Genomic DNA, 10566 nt, shown 5'->3' on the forward strand with positions numbered 1-10566 from the left:
AGTTAGATCACATTTGCAAATGGTGGATTAAAAAGAACAAGTTTCTTTTGTGCTTGGCACGCTTGTGCAAAAAGTCGGTCGAGTGGTCCTACCTCTAACACACACTATCCTCTCCCTTGGCTTTTGTGGTCCTAGGTGCAAGAGAAAAGTGTTAGTAACACTCAAATTTTATCTTTTTAAGAGAGGCCTGCCAAGGGATCGATACTCTTGGGAATGACCTCGAGCGGTAAATCCTTCGAGCCGCTATAGAAATCAGGTGAGAGCGAAAGCTGTAGCCTTGGGTATAGTTGTTCCTACATTGTAATTGGCCGAAAGGACAAATGGGCCCCACCACCAGTTACAAGGCTCTTAAGTGAGTCACTGCAGAATGAACTTATGTCCAAAAACATCGAACATGACTAAACACCTTTAAGTAGTAGCCCATCTATTCTATTGATTGAGGATATTTGCAATATAATTTAGTGCAAGAGCATAGATGGTTTTGCTCCCAAGATACTCACCATACATATTTCCTTGAGTAGAAACATAGCTTTTTGAAAAGTCACTTGTGGCTTGATAAAAGTGGTGACTCCCCCATCATAGGGATCATCTATTTGTTATGCTCGTGCAAGACTTAGTATATCACATCCTTACCTGCCATGGTGGGATTCATAAGGTATGTAGTACCAAAGTCGAAGAAATATCAAGATGTGGGCTAAATTTATCACAACTGGCCATTTGACCTTAGGGATAAAAAGTGTTTGAAGTGTGTTCATTTTAAAGACCAAGTGCAAATTGAGCCGACTTCAGGCTTTGAAAATACACCTTAAAATACATCTAAAGGAAGGGTCATATACAAGTCCAAAGATTGGGTTGATCTAGACCCATACTCATTTGTGCCTTTGAGGCTACATTCTTGTGTTTGTGTGCTTGCTTTGTTTTCTTGTCAGAGAAACATCAAATCAGAAAATCAATCCCAAAAACAAAGTATTCATCCAACATCTTGCAAAACAAACAAACACATAAAAAACAAAGTACAAACAACAAAGAGACAAATTTTATGACCATTCTTCACATCTTGCGAAAGAAGAAGCGTCATCAGAATATCAACTTGAAAAGAAGACCATTAAGCTCAAAGGCTTTGATCAAACAAAGGAAATTCTTCTATATCAATAGACAAATCTATGTCTCACATAGAGTCTTTTTGCATCGCATGCGTCTCTACCTTCAAGGCAAAACAAACGAATTGGATTCAGAATCATTGAACCGCAGAGCTTTTATCCAATATAGAGCTCTGAGTTATCACAAAAACCAAGGAGGTAAGATTAATCCCAAATTTTTCCCAAACATCTGTATCACATACAACACAGCTCGAGAAATACCACCAACACCCGAAAGGGAAGAGGTAGAGTTTGTCCCATTTGTAACACAAAGTTTTTATTGAAGTTGAAAACATTTCATCCACTGTCTTACTCATACATCATCACTTCATCATCAATCCATTCCAACTCTCAAAACATTAAGAGGTTCTTGTCCCAAGTTCTCTTTTAGATATTTCTTGAAATCAAAAACATCACATCACTTTTAGATTGTTTCTACATCTAGGATAAGCTCATCCTAAGAGACACATCTACACAGGTTAAAACTAGTTCATGAGTGAATCCTCCCATTACTAGGTAGTTCAATCTCTAACACATCTCAGATTTCTCTAAACCTTATCACATCCAACCTTATCAAAACAAACAAGCAATTCAAAAAAAGGATTTCGGTTACATCTATCTTAAAAGTTCTAGAGATCTACATACAACACAATTCACCAATCATCAATCTCTCATTTCATCAAAAACTCATCATCATTTTTACTCAACTTCAGCAAAGACTCATATACAAAATGGCTCAAACCCGATCATAATCAAGGCAATGAGAAATAGAAAGGGAAGCAGAAGAAGAGGAAAATCTCAATGAATTTCAAGAAGCACTTGGAAGAAATGCAAATGACGAAAACCCAAGTACTCCCACTCCTGCAACAATAGAAAGGGCTTAGCATAACCCTCTCTTTAACAGACTTTTTGACGAAATACTCAGGAGCAATGCAGATGCTCATTTCTTAAGACTCGCTCAAGAAGGAGCAAAACTCCCCTCTGACTTTTATCTTGCCCAATTTAGACAAGCATCAGAAAGACAAAGTCACCATGAAGAGGAAAGAGGTAGAGATCCCAGCAGATATAACATTCCTTGAGGTAACCCACCACCTCCTCCTCCAAATGAAATGGAGATGTTGCGGCAACAAGTCAAGAATCTCGCCCAACAACTTCATAGTGGTGTCAAAACTAACCAATTCTCACTCAATGACATCTGTCCCTATCCTTTTGATAGGAATCTTTATATGCCACCCTTTCCACGAGGATTTGAAACACCCAAATTTGAAAAATATAGAGGAAAAGGAGATCCCCGTGATCATGTCAGGGAATTTCATTCTGCTTGTCTCGAAGTGGCATATGAAGACACATACCTAATGCACCTTTTTCCCCAAAGCTTGGGAGGAACGACCACATCATGGTTTTCTCGACTAACAGGTGGCATTCGAACATTTGAGGAACTCATCCAAAAGTTCCTAGCTCATTACTCTCCTAACATTGAACGCGACATCACCATGGCTGATCTATGCAACACTAAACAAAAACCAGGTGAACTATTCTCAGTATTCCTACAATGATGGCACCAAATGTCTAGCAGACATTCTCTTCAGTTACCTGAACGAGAACTAGTGGAAATATTCATTTCCAACTTAAACAAAGAAATGGAATTTCACCTGGATGTCAAAGACACAGACTCTTTTAATGATATGATCACCAAGGGTTTGAAATGTGAAAGGGCACTTATCAAGAAAGGACTCATCAAAATCTTCAATGAACCAAAAGATGGTCCTCGCCCGCGCTTCAATAGTGATAAACCAAGCTTCTGGAATAAAAACAAGAATATCGTCAATGATGGGGTTGTGGATGTCAGGACTATACAAAATGCACAACCTATGGTTCGGTTTGTAGGACAGAATCCTCCACCTCAGAATAATACAAATGTTCCTTCCAATCAAAGTCGCATCACATCTCACGATGAACCAAGACCTCGTCAGCAAAAACAGAAATGCACATACACTCCCTTAGGGGAACCCATTGAAATAGTATTACGACAACTCATTTCTCAAAATTTGGTCACTCTACCTAAACTATCAAACTATGAGCCTCAGGTCAAACCCGCATGGTGGAGAGATACCAAACACTGTGAATTCCATCAAGGAAGAGGACACAAGACAAGTAATTGTCACTGACTAAAAGATCTTATTCAGGATCTTATTGACCGCGGAGAAATTGAAATTGAAGGACATGACCCAAAAACAACAAATAATGATCATCTGATGTTCAAAAATCCACTTCCATCACAAGATCAAAGGGGTCCTTCCACTTCCAGGTGAGGCACTGATACCACAGATTATACACAGGCTGCGTATAATTACACTGTAAATCATCTGTATGATGCCAATGAACAAGTTGCAAACATAACCTTCAAAAATACCAACTCAAATTGCAATGTTGTTACACGTCGCGGCAAGGTCACCATAAAGGCAGCTCCACAAGGCACCACCTCCATCCCAAAGCAGTATAATCTTGTGGAACAATTAGATAAAATGCCTGCACTTATATCCATTTTAGAGCTATTGCGCCTATCGCCCTCTCATAAAACTATCTTGGATCAAGCACTCCAAGAGGCGTCAATCCCTGAAAATCTGAATACAAACCAATTTCAAGCCATGGTTGGAAGTCTAAAGTCATCACCTTGTCTCACTTTTTCCGAAAGTGACAACTCTTCCTTCCAGCAACCTCATAACACCTCACTCCACATCAAAGGATTTATTAACCAGCATAGGATCAAGCGAGTCTTGATCGATAATGGAGCAGGCCTAAATATTTGTACACTACAGTTGGTCATAGCATTGGGATATGCAGTAGAATCAGTGGATCCTCGTAAGAAGATCACAATCAAAGCCTATGACGATGCAGAGCGGTCATCCAAAGGAGCTATGGTACTACCAATCCGAGTGGGCCCTGTGGTAAAGCACATCATTTGTCAGGTTCTGGACCTTCCTCTGCCCTACAATCTGTTGTTAGGAAGACCTTGGATACATGCCATGCAAGCCGTTCCATCTACCTACCATCAATGTATCAAGTTCCCACATAATGGTGTAGAGATCACAATCCTGGGCGATGCAAATCCCTTTGCGTATTGCCATAATATTAGCCATCAACCAGAGATTACCGTTCCTAATAATAGAGAAGCCATTTCCTCCACATCATATATAAGTCCCACCTCTCTTGCCAGTTCAAACACCACTATACCCAAGCAAGAAAAGCTTAAGATGAAGATAGCAGAGGAAGGTCCTAGGGAATACAACTTGAGTCAACTCTTTTGTGTGGGACAAATGCCCACTTCTCCTAGAACACATGGTAAACCACAGCAGGTACTCCAGCAACCACTAAAAACGCCAGCATGTGCTTTGACGCCTTTCATCCTTGGAAAGAGTCAAGAGGAAGAAACCCAAGATGAGGACCTAGCGGACTGGATCTATAAAGATCCCATCACCACTGATATACGGCAAGTTAAACTTCCTACGGATCAGTATGGCAAAGGCCTCCTCATTATGCAAAGAATGGGATATGATGGTCAGAGTGTTTTGGGATATTGCAAACAAGGACGACATGAACCCCTACTGCTGGAATTAAAGCCCAAAGGTAATACAGGCCTAGGCTTTGAAAAAGAGATCTTTCCTAAACTCAAGTTCAAAGGAAGACCCAACAAACCATTTTGTCCACCTACGACAAAAAGGACACCTTTCATCATCAAAGCAGCATCAAACACCATCACAACTGCCCCACCGAGGCTCAGAACCCCAACACAACCATCGCTAATGCCACTCATTCTACCAAACAAACCAGTAAACCCATCAGCAGCACCATTAGCAGCAGCAACTGTATCAGAACCCGCAGCAGCATCCATGGCACTAGCAGTACCAACAGAAGCCACTAAGTCAATATTACCAATACCCCCTATACCAGATTCCTTGATCCCCATCAACCGCCCTGCAGCACCGATCACTACAAAGGTACATCAACAATCACACCTACAGTATTTAACTCAAAAGACATCCCAGTATGGTATAGTAATCGGATGCTGGAAAGTGACTCAGAGACCGACTCACATGAGTGGGAATTTGATTCTGTACAGCTTAACACTTCAGATGAGGAAGACATATCACCACCTCCACCACACAAAGACATCTCTGTTTACGGAGAAGCACAGATAAAGACTTCTTGGGTTCCTGAGCTGGAAACATCTTCCATAGACCCTACGTCTCATCCTATGCCTGATTCTGACAGGGAGAGTACCATTAACGACCTTCACCATAACATCTTATCCCTCACTGATACATCTAATGCACTTAACCTAATCGATGAAGTAATGCCCATTATCCACCCTGAACTCATTGAATGGAACCAACCAAATCCCCCATGTCTTGACTTCTTCCAAAACGATGAGGCCATCATTGACTTTTTGGAATTAAGGGATAACATACCAAGCGGGGATCACAAAGCTAGATTCGCCATCGAACTTAATAGCGCAACATACTTCGGGGCAGATGCCAAACCTTTCGGCTGCAAAAATATAACAATAAAACATGGATCTTCCAGTGAAAACCACACTGTGGCATTGTTTGATCTGACAAAAGTAAAAATAAAGAGCGTATCCAATGGTGAAAACCTCTCTGAGGCACCTGAGGATGAAGGGTTTGACATTCTCCCTGATAGTACACAATAGGAATGATCAACGATTCTCATCGAGGAAACCAAAGAGTACAATGTGGGGACTCCTGAAAATCCTCATATCATACATCTAGCATCTCTTCTCACTCCAGAGGAACAGCCTAAGTTTATAGAGTTCTTCCAGAAGCGTCAGATCAACTTTGCATGGTCATATGCGGACATGCCTGGGCTTGATCCTGATTTAGTCATGCATCACCTTACCGTAGCAGAAGGAGCCAAACCTTTCAAGCAAAAGCTTCAAAAGATGCATCCTCAGATTGCAGTGCTAGTCAAAACAGAACTCAAGAAACTCCTAGATTTTGGTTTCATTAGACCAATTGATTATGCAGAATGGATCTCCAACATTGTTCCTATTGGCAAACCAAAAGGGGGCATCCGCATTTGTACTGACTTCAGAGATCTGAATAAGGCCTGTCCTAAGGATGACTTCCCCCTACCAAATATCGACATCATAGTGGATCTGATAGCCGGACATGCCATGCTTTCACTTATGGATGGCTTTTTAGGATACAATCAAATAAAGATCGCACCAGAAGATCAACATAAGACAGCCTTCACCTGTCCATGGGGCACGTATTGCTAGAATGTAATGCCTTTCGGTCTCAAGAATGCAGGAGCAACCTATCAAAGAGCAATGACCACCATCTTTCATGACATGATGCATACTATGATGGAAGATTATGTTGATGACTTACTAGCAAAATCACTCACCAGAGAAGGGCATCTCCACATCTTAGATAAAATCTTTGATAGACTAGAACAATACCATGTTCGACTCAACCCAAAGAAATGTGTCTTTGGAGTAACCTCTGGGAAACTTCTAGGATACATTGTCTCAAGCAAAGGCATTGAGGTCGACCCAACAAAGGTAAAGGCAATCATGGATATGCCATCGCCAAAGAATATCAGTCAGCTAAGGACATTACAAGGACGGCTTCAATCCATCCGAAGATTCATTACATAATTGGTTGATAAATGTCACCCATTCACACACCTGCTACACAAGAACATCCACTTTTAATGGGATGCCAAATGCCAGCAAGCATTTCAGATGCTCAAAGACTATCTCATGAATCCACCATTGCTGATGCCACCAGATCCAAGTAAACCATTGTTACTCTATATCTCAGCAACAAATATAGCATTGGGGGTACTACTGGCACACCATAATGTAGAAGGAAAAGAGTGTGTTGTTTACTACATCTCTCGCACACTGGTTGGCTATGAATTCAATTACACACCTATTGAGCGAGCTTGCCTAGCAGTAATCCTAGCAGCCGCTAAACTGAGGCACTATCTATTAACACACAAGGTACAACTCATTGCAAAGATTGATCCACTCAAGTATTTACTCAGGAAAGCAGCATTGACAAGTTGCTTGGCCAAATGGGTAATGATTCTAAGTGAATTTGACATCGAGTATGTAGACCATAAAGATATCAAAGGTCAAGTTATTGCAGATTAGTTGGACGATGCACCTCTCATAGGCGATCATCCTCTCATTTCCAATTTTCCAGATGAAGAGATATTCATGATCACAACAACACAACCATGGAAACTTTACTTTGATGGTTCATACACTAGGCATGGCTCAAGGGCAGGCATTCTGTTTATCACACCCCAAGGTGACAGCATCCCGAAGTCTTACAGGCTCACATTTCCATGTACCAACAACATAGCAGAATATGAGGCCTTGATCACAAAACTCAAGTTAGCCATACAATGGAAATTACAAGAACTACAAGTATATGGCGACTCCCAACTGGTCATTCAACAAGCAACCGATGAATATCAGACCAAAGATGATAAACTCATGCCATATAAGCAAATGGTGGACACTCTAAAGACATCATTTACTACTCTCACTTTTGAGCAGATACCAAGAGATCAGAATTGAGTTGCTGACGCCATGGCTACCATCACATCTCTACTAGATCTTCCACAGAATTCAACACGCTATGAGTTCTTGGTCGAATAGCTTTGGATCCCCGCTTATGATATCCCCTAATCTGAAATGATATGTCACCTTGTCGGTTTTGAATCCCCATGGTATGGTGAATTCTACACCTATCTCCGCAATCACACCCTTCCTCCCAATCAATCGAATAACCAACGTAAAACCTTCATTCACCAAACTGCTCGATATACCATTATTGTCGAAACCCTATACCGACGCGGTCTTGATGGTACTCTCCTTCGCTGTCTGGATCAAGGTGAGATAACAAAGGCTTTGGAAGAAGTCCATGAGGGCATTTGTGGGACTCATTCAAGTGGTCCCTCACTCGCCAAGAAACTCCTGCGCAATGGATACTATTGGCCATCTATGGAAAAGGATTCCTACTACTTTGTCAGAAAATGCAAGAAATGTCAAGTTCATGGCAACCTTATACATGCACCAACACAGGAACTGCAACCAATCACAACACCATGGTCTTTTTGTCAATGGGGTCTTGACCTTGTGGGTAAGATCCATCCATCTTCATCCAATGGCCATAAATTCATTATTACCGCCACCGAATATTTCACAAAGTGGATCAAAGCTGTTCCACTTACCCAAGTCATCGGCAAACAGATCGCCTCATTCATCCTCAACTACATCATCTGCTGGTATGGTGTGCCCATGTCCATCATCACAGATAACAGTCTTCCTTTCAAAAATTAGGATGTCCGTGAACTTTGTGAAAAATTTCATATCCAACACCGCTTTTCCACTCCCTATTACCCACAAGGCAATGGTCAGGCCGAAGCATCAAATAAAAACATATTAAGAATCCTCAAGAAGACAGTCAATGATGCTGGCCGTGATTGGCACGTTCAATTGAATCCAGCACTATGGGCATATCAAACTAGCATTCAAACCTCTACAGGTGCAACTCCTTACTCATTGGTCTATGGTGCAGAAGCTATCTTCCTATTGAGGTCAAGATACCATCATTACGGGTTTCATTGCACAATCTCATCGATGATGAAGCATACAGAGTCTCACGTCTCCAAGACTTAGAATTACTTGATGAAAAGCGACAAGCTGCATACACACCTCAAAGCCTATCAGCAGCGCATGAGTAGAAGCTACAATCACCGAGTTAGACCTCATAAATTTGAGGTAGGTGATCTTGTTCTTCGAGAGAATCCTCGTAATCAACCAAACAGAGAACATCAGGGCAAGTTTGAATCAAACTGGCTGGGCCTATATGTTTTTCACTGCTATGTTCGGGTCCAGGGCATATCAGTTGGCTACATCAGAAGGAGAACCACTCACAGATCCAATCAATAGCATGCACCTCAAATGGTTTTATACCTAAGTTGTACAGAGCATCAGGCTCCCCTACATACCAGAAAATACCAAAAACATTCGAAAAAATATCCTAAAGAAATACAAAAACATTCAAAAAAGTAAAGAAAAATCATGCATCCAAAATGGTGAACAACCACTCCGGTGGCACCTTGGGTAAGTACGATGGTGAAAACCTGGCAAACAGGTGCCACTCGTAAAGGCTATGGCTCCATTGTCTTTTAGACTTTTTGCAATCACATCTACTTCATACATACATCCATCCATCCAAAAACCATGGCTTGTTATTCGTCTGCAATTATGATAATACTTCATGCGTCTAGCATCTCGCTTTTTCATAGTCATGTCTAAAATTGGGGGCAATGCCCTTAACCTATTGATGGAAGTGGATTCTGCATTGTCTTATGATTCATTAAGTTCTTCACTCAAGCAATCATCAAAATACCAAAAAAATTCAAAAATGACTCGTAAAAACTCCAAAAACATTCAAAACAATTCAAAATCCAAAAACATCGAGAAAACCATCGAAAATCCAACAAAAACATGGCAACACTTTGTACATGCTCATCCATGCAGATACCAGAACAAACATTGACAAAATACTCACATGATGACCACTTATCAATCGACCATATAATCAACATCAACACTCAAAACTGTCTTCAACAAGGATGCATCCTTCCTTACCAAAACAAAGACAAAAAGTGATGTTTTCTTTGATAGGAAAATTATGTTAGCTATCAAATACTTGGTTGATTTGTGAGTACAACCATTCGTTTATCTGTATCGGGATCTTTTAGCATTGTTTTGTATCATTTGTGCATTATTTCCGATGAAGTTCTGGGGCATGTACTAATGGTGTCTACATGGGAAGTTCACCAAGCTACGTGATCTTATGCCAAATACAGTCATGGATCATTACGGCTTGCTGACTACATCGTATACCTCGACCATATGGGCATGAACCATTACAAAGGATCCATATTCTTTATTCTTTATGTATATATTGTTTGTTTGTAGATACAATGCTCATTCTTTGGTTCCTCCTCATCCAAATTGGATAAAGGTTTTATCTCTTAGTATAGTATGCACTTGTCTCAGGATATGATCAGCCTAAGATCAAGGAGGATGATCCAAGTCATGCATGAACGATGATAATCCTTGTCTGTTCCGCAAGCAATACTCTGGTTGACTTGACCCTTGTATCAAGTCATTTGTATTAACTTGCTATATAAAATCCATGAAAGGAATACTCAGGTCGTCTTGAATCATTATGTCAAGATGCTTGTATTCTCTTCCAACATTTTAAAGCTCAATGATGAAAATAGAGCACTATGGATCGTCATTTCATCTCATCTGTTTATATCTTGCATTCCGTTGCATATCACACACCCATTCATTCATTCATATATAGGCTTT

The sequence above is a fragment of the Cryptomeria japonica genome, chromosome 8, assembly GCF_030272615.1.
Source record: "Cryptomeria japonica chromosome 8, Sugi_1.0, whole genome shotgun sequence".
Classification (NCBI taxonomy): Eukaryota; Viridiplantae; Streptophyta; class Pinopsida; order Cupressales; family Cupressaceae; genus Cryptomeria; species Cryptomeria japonica.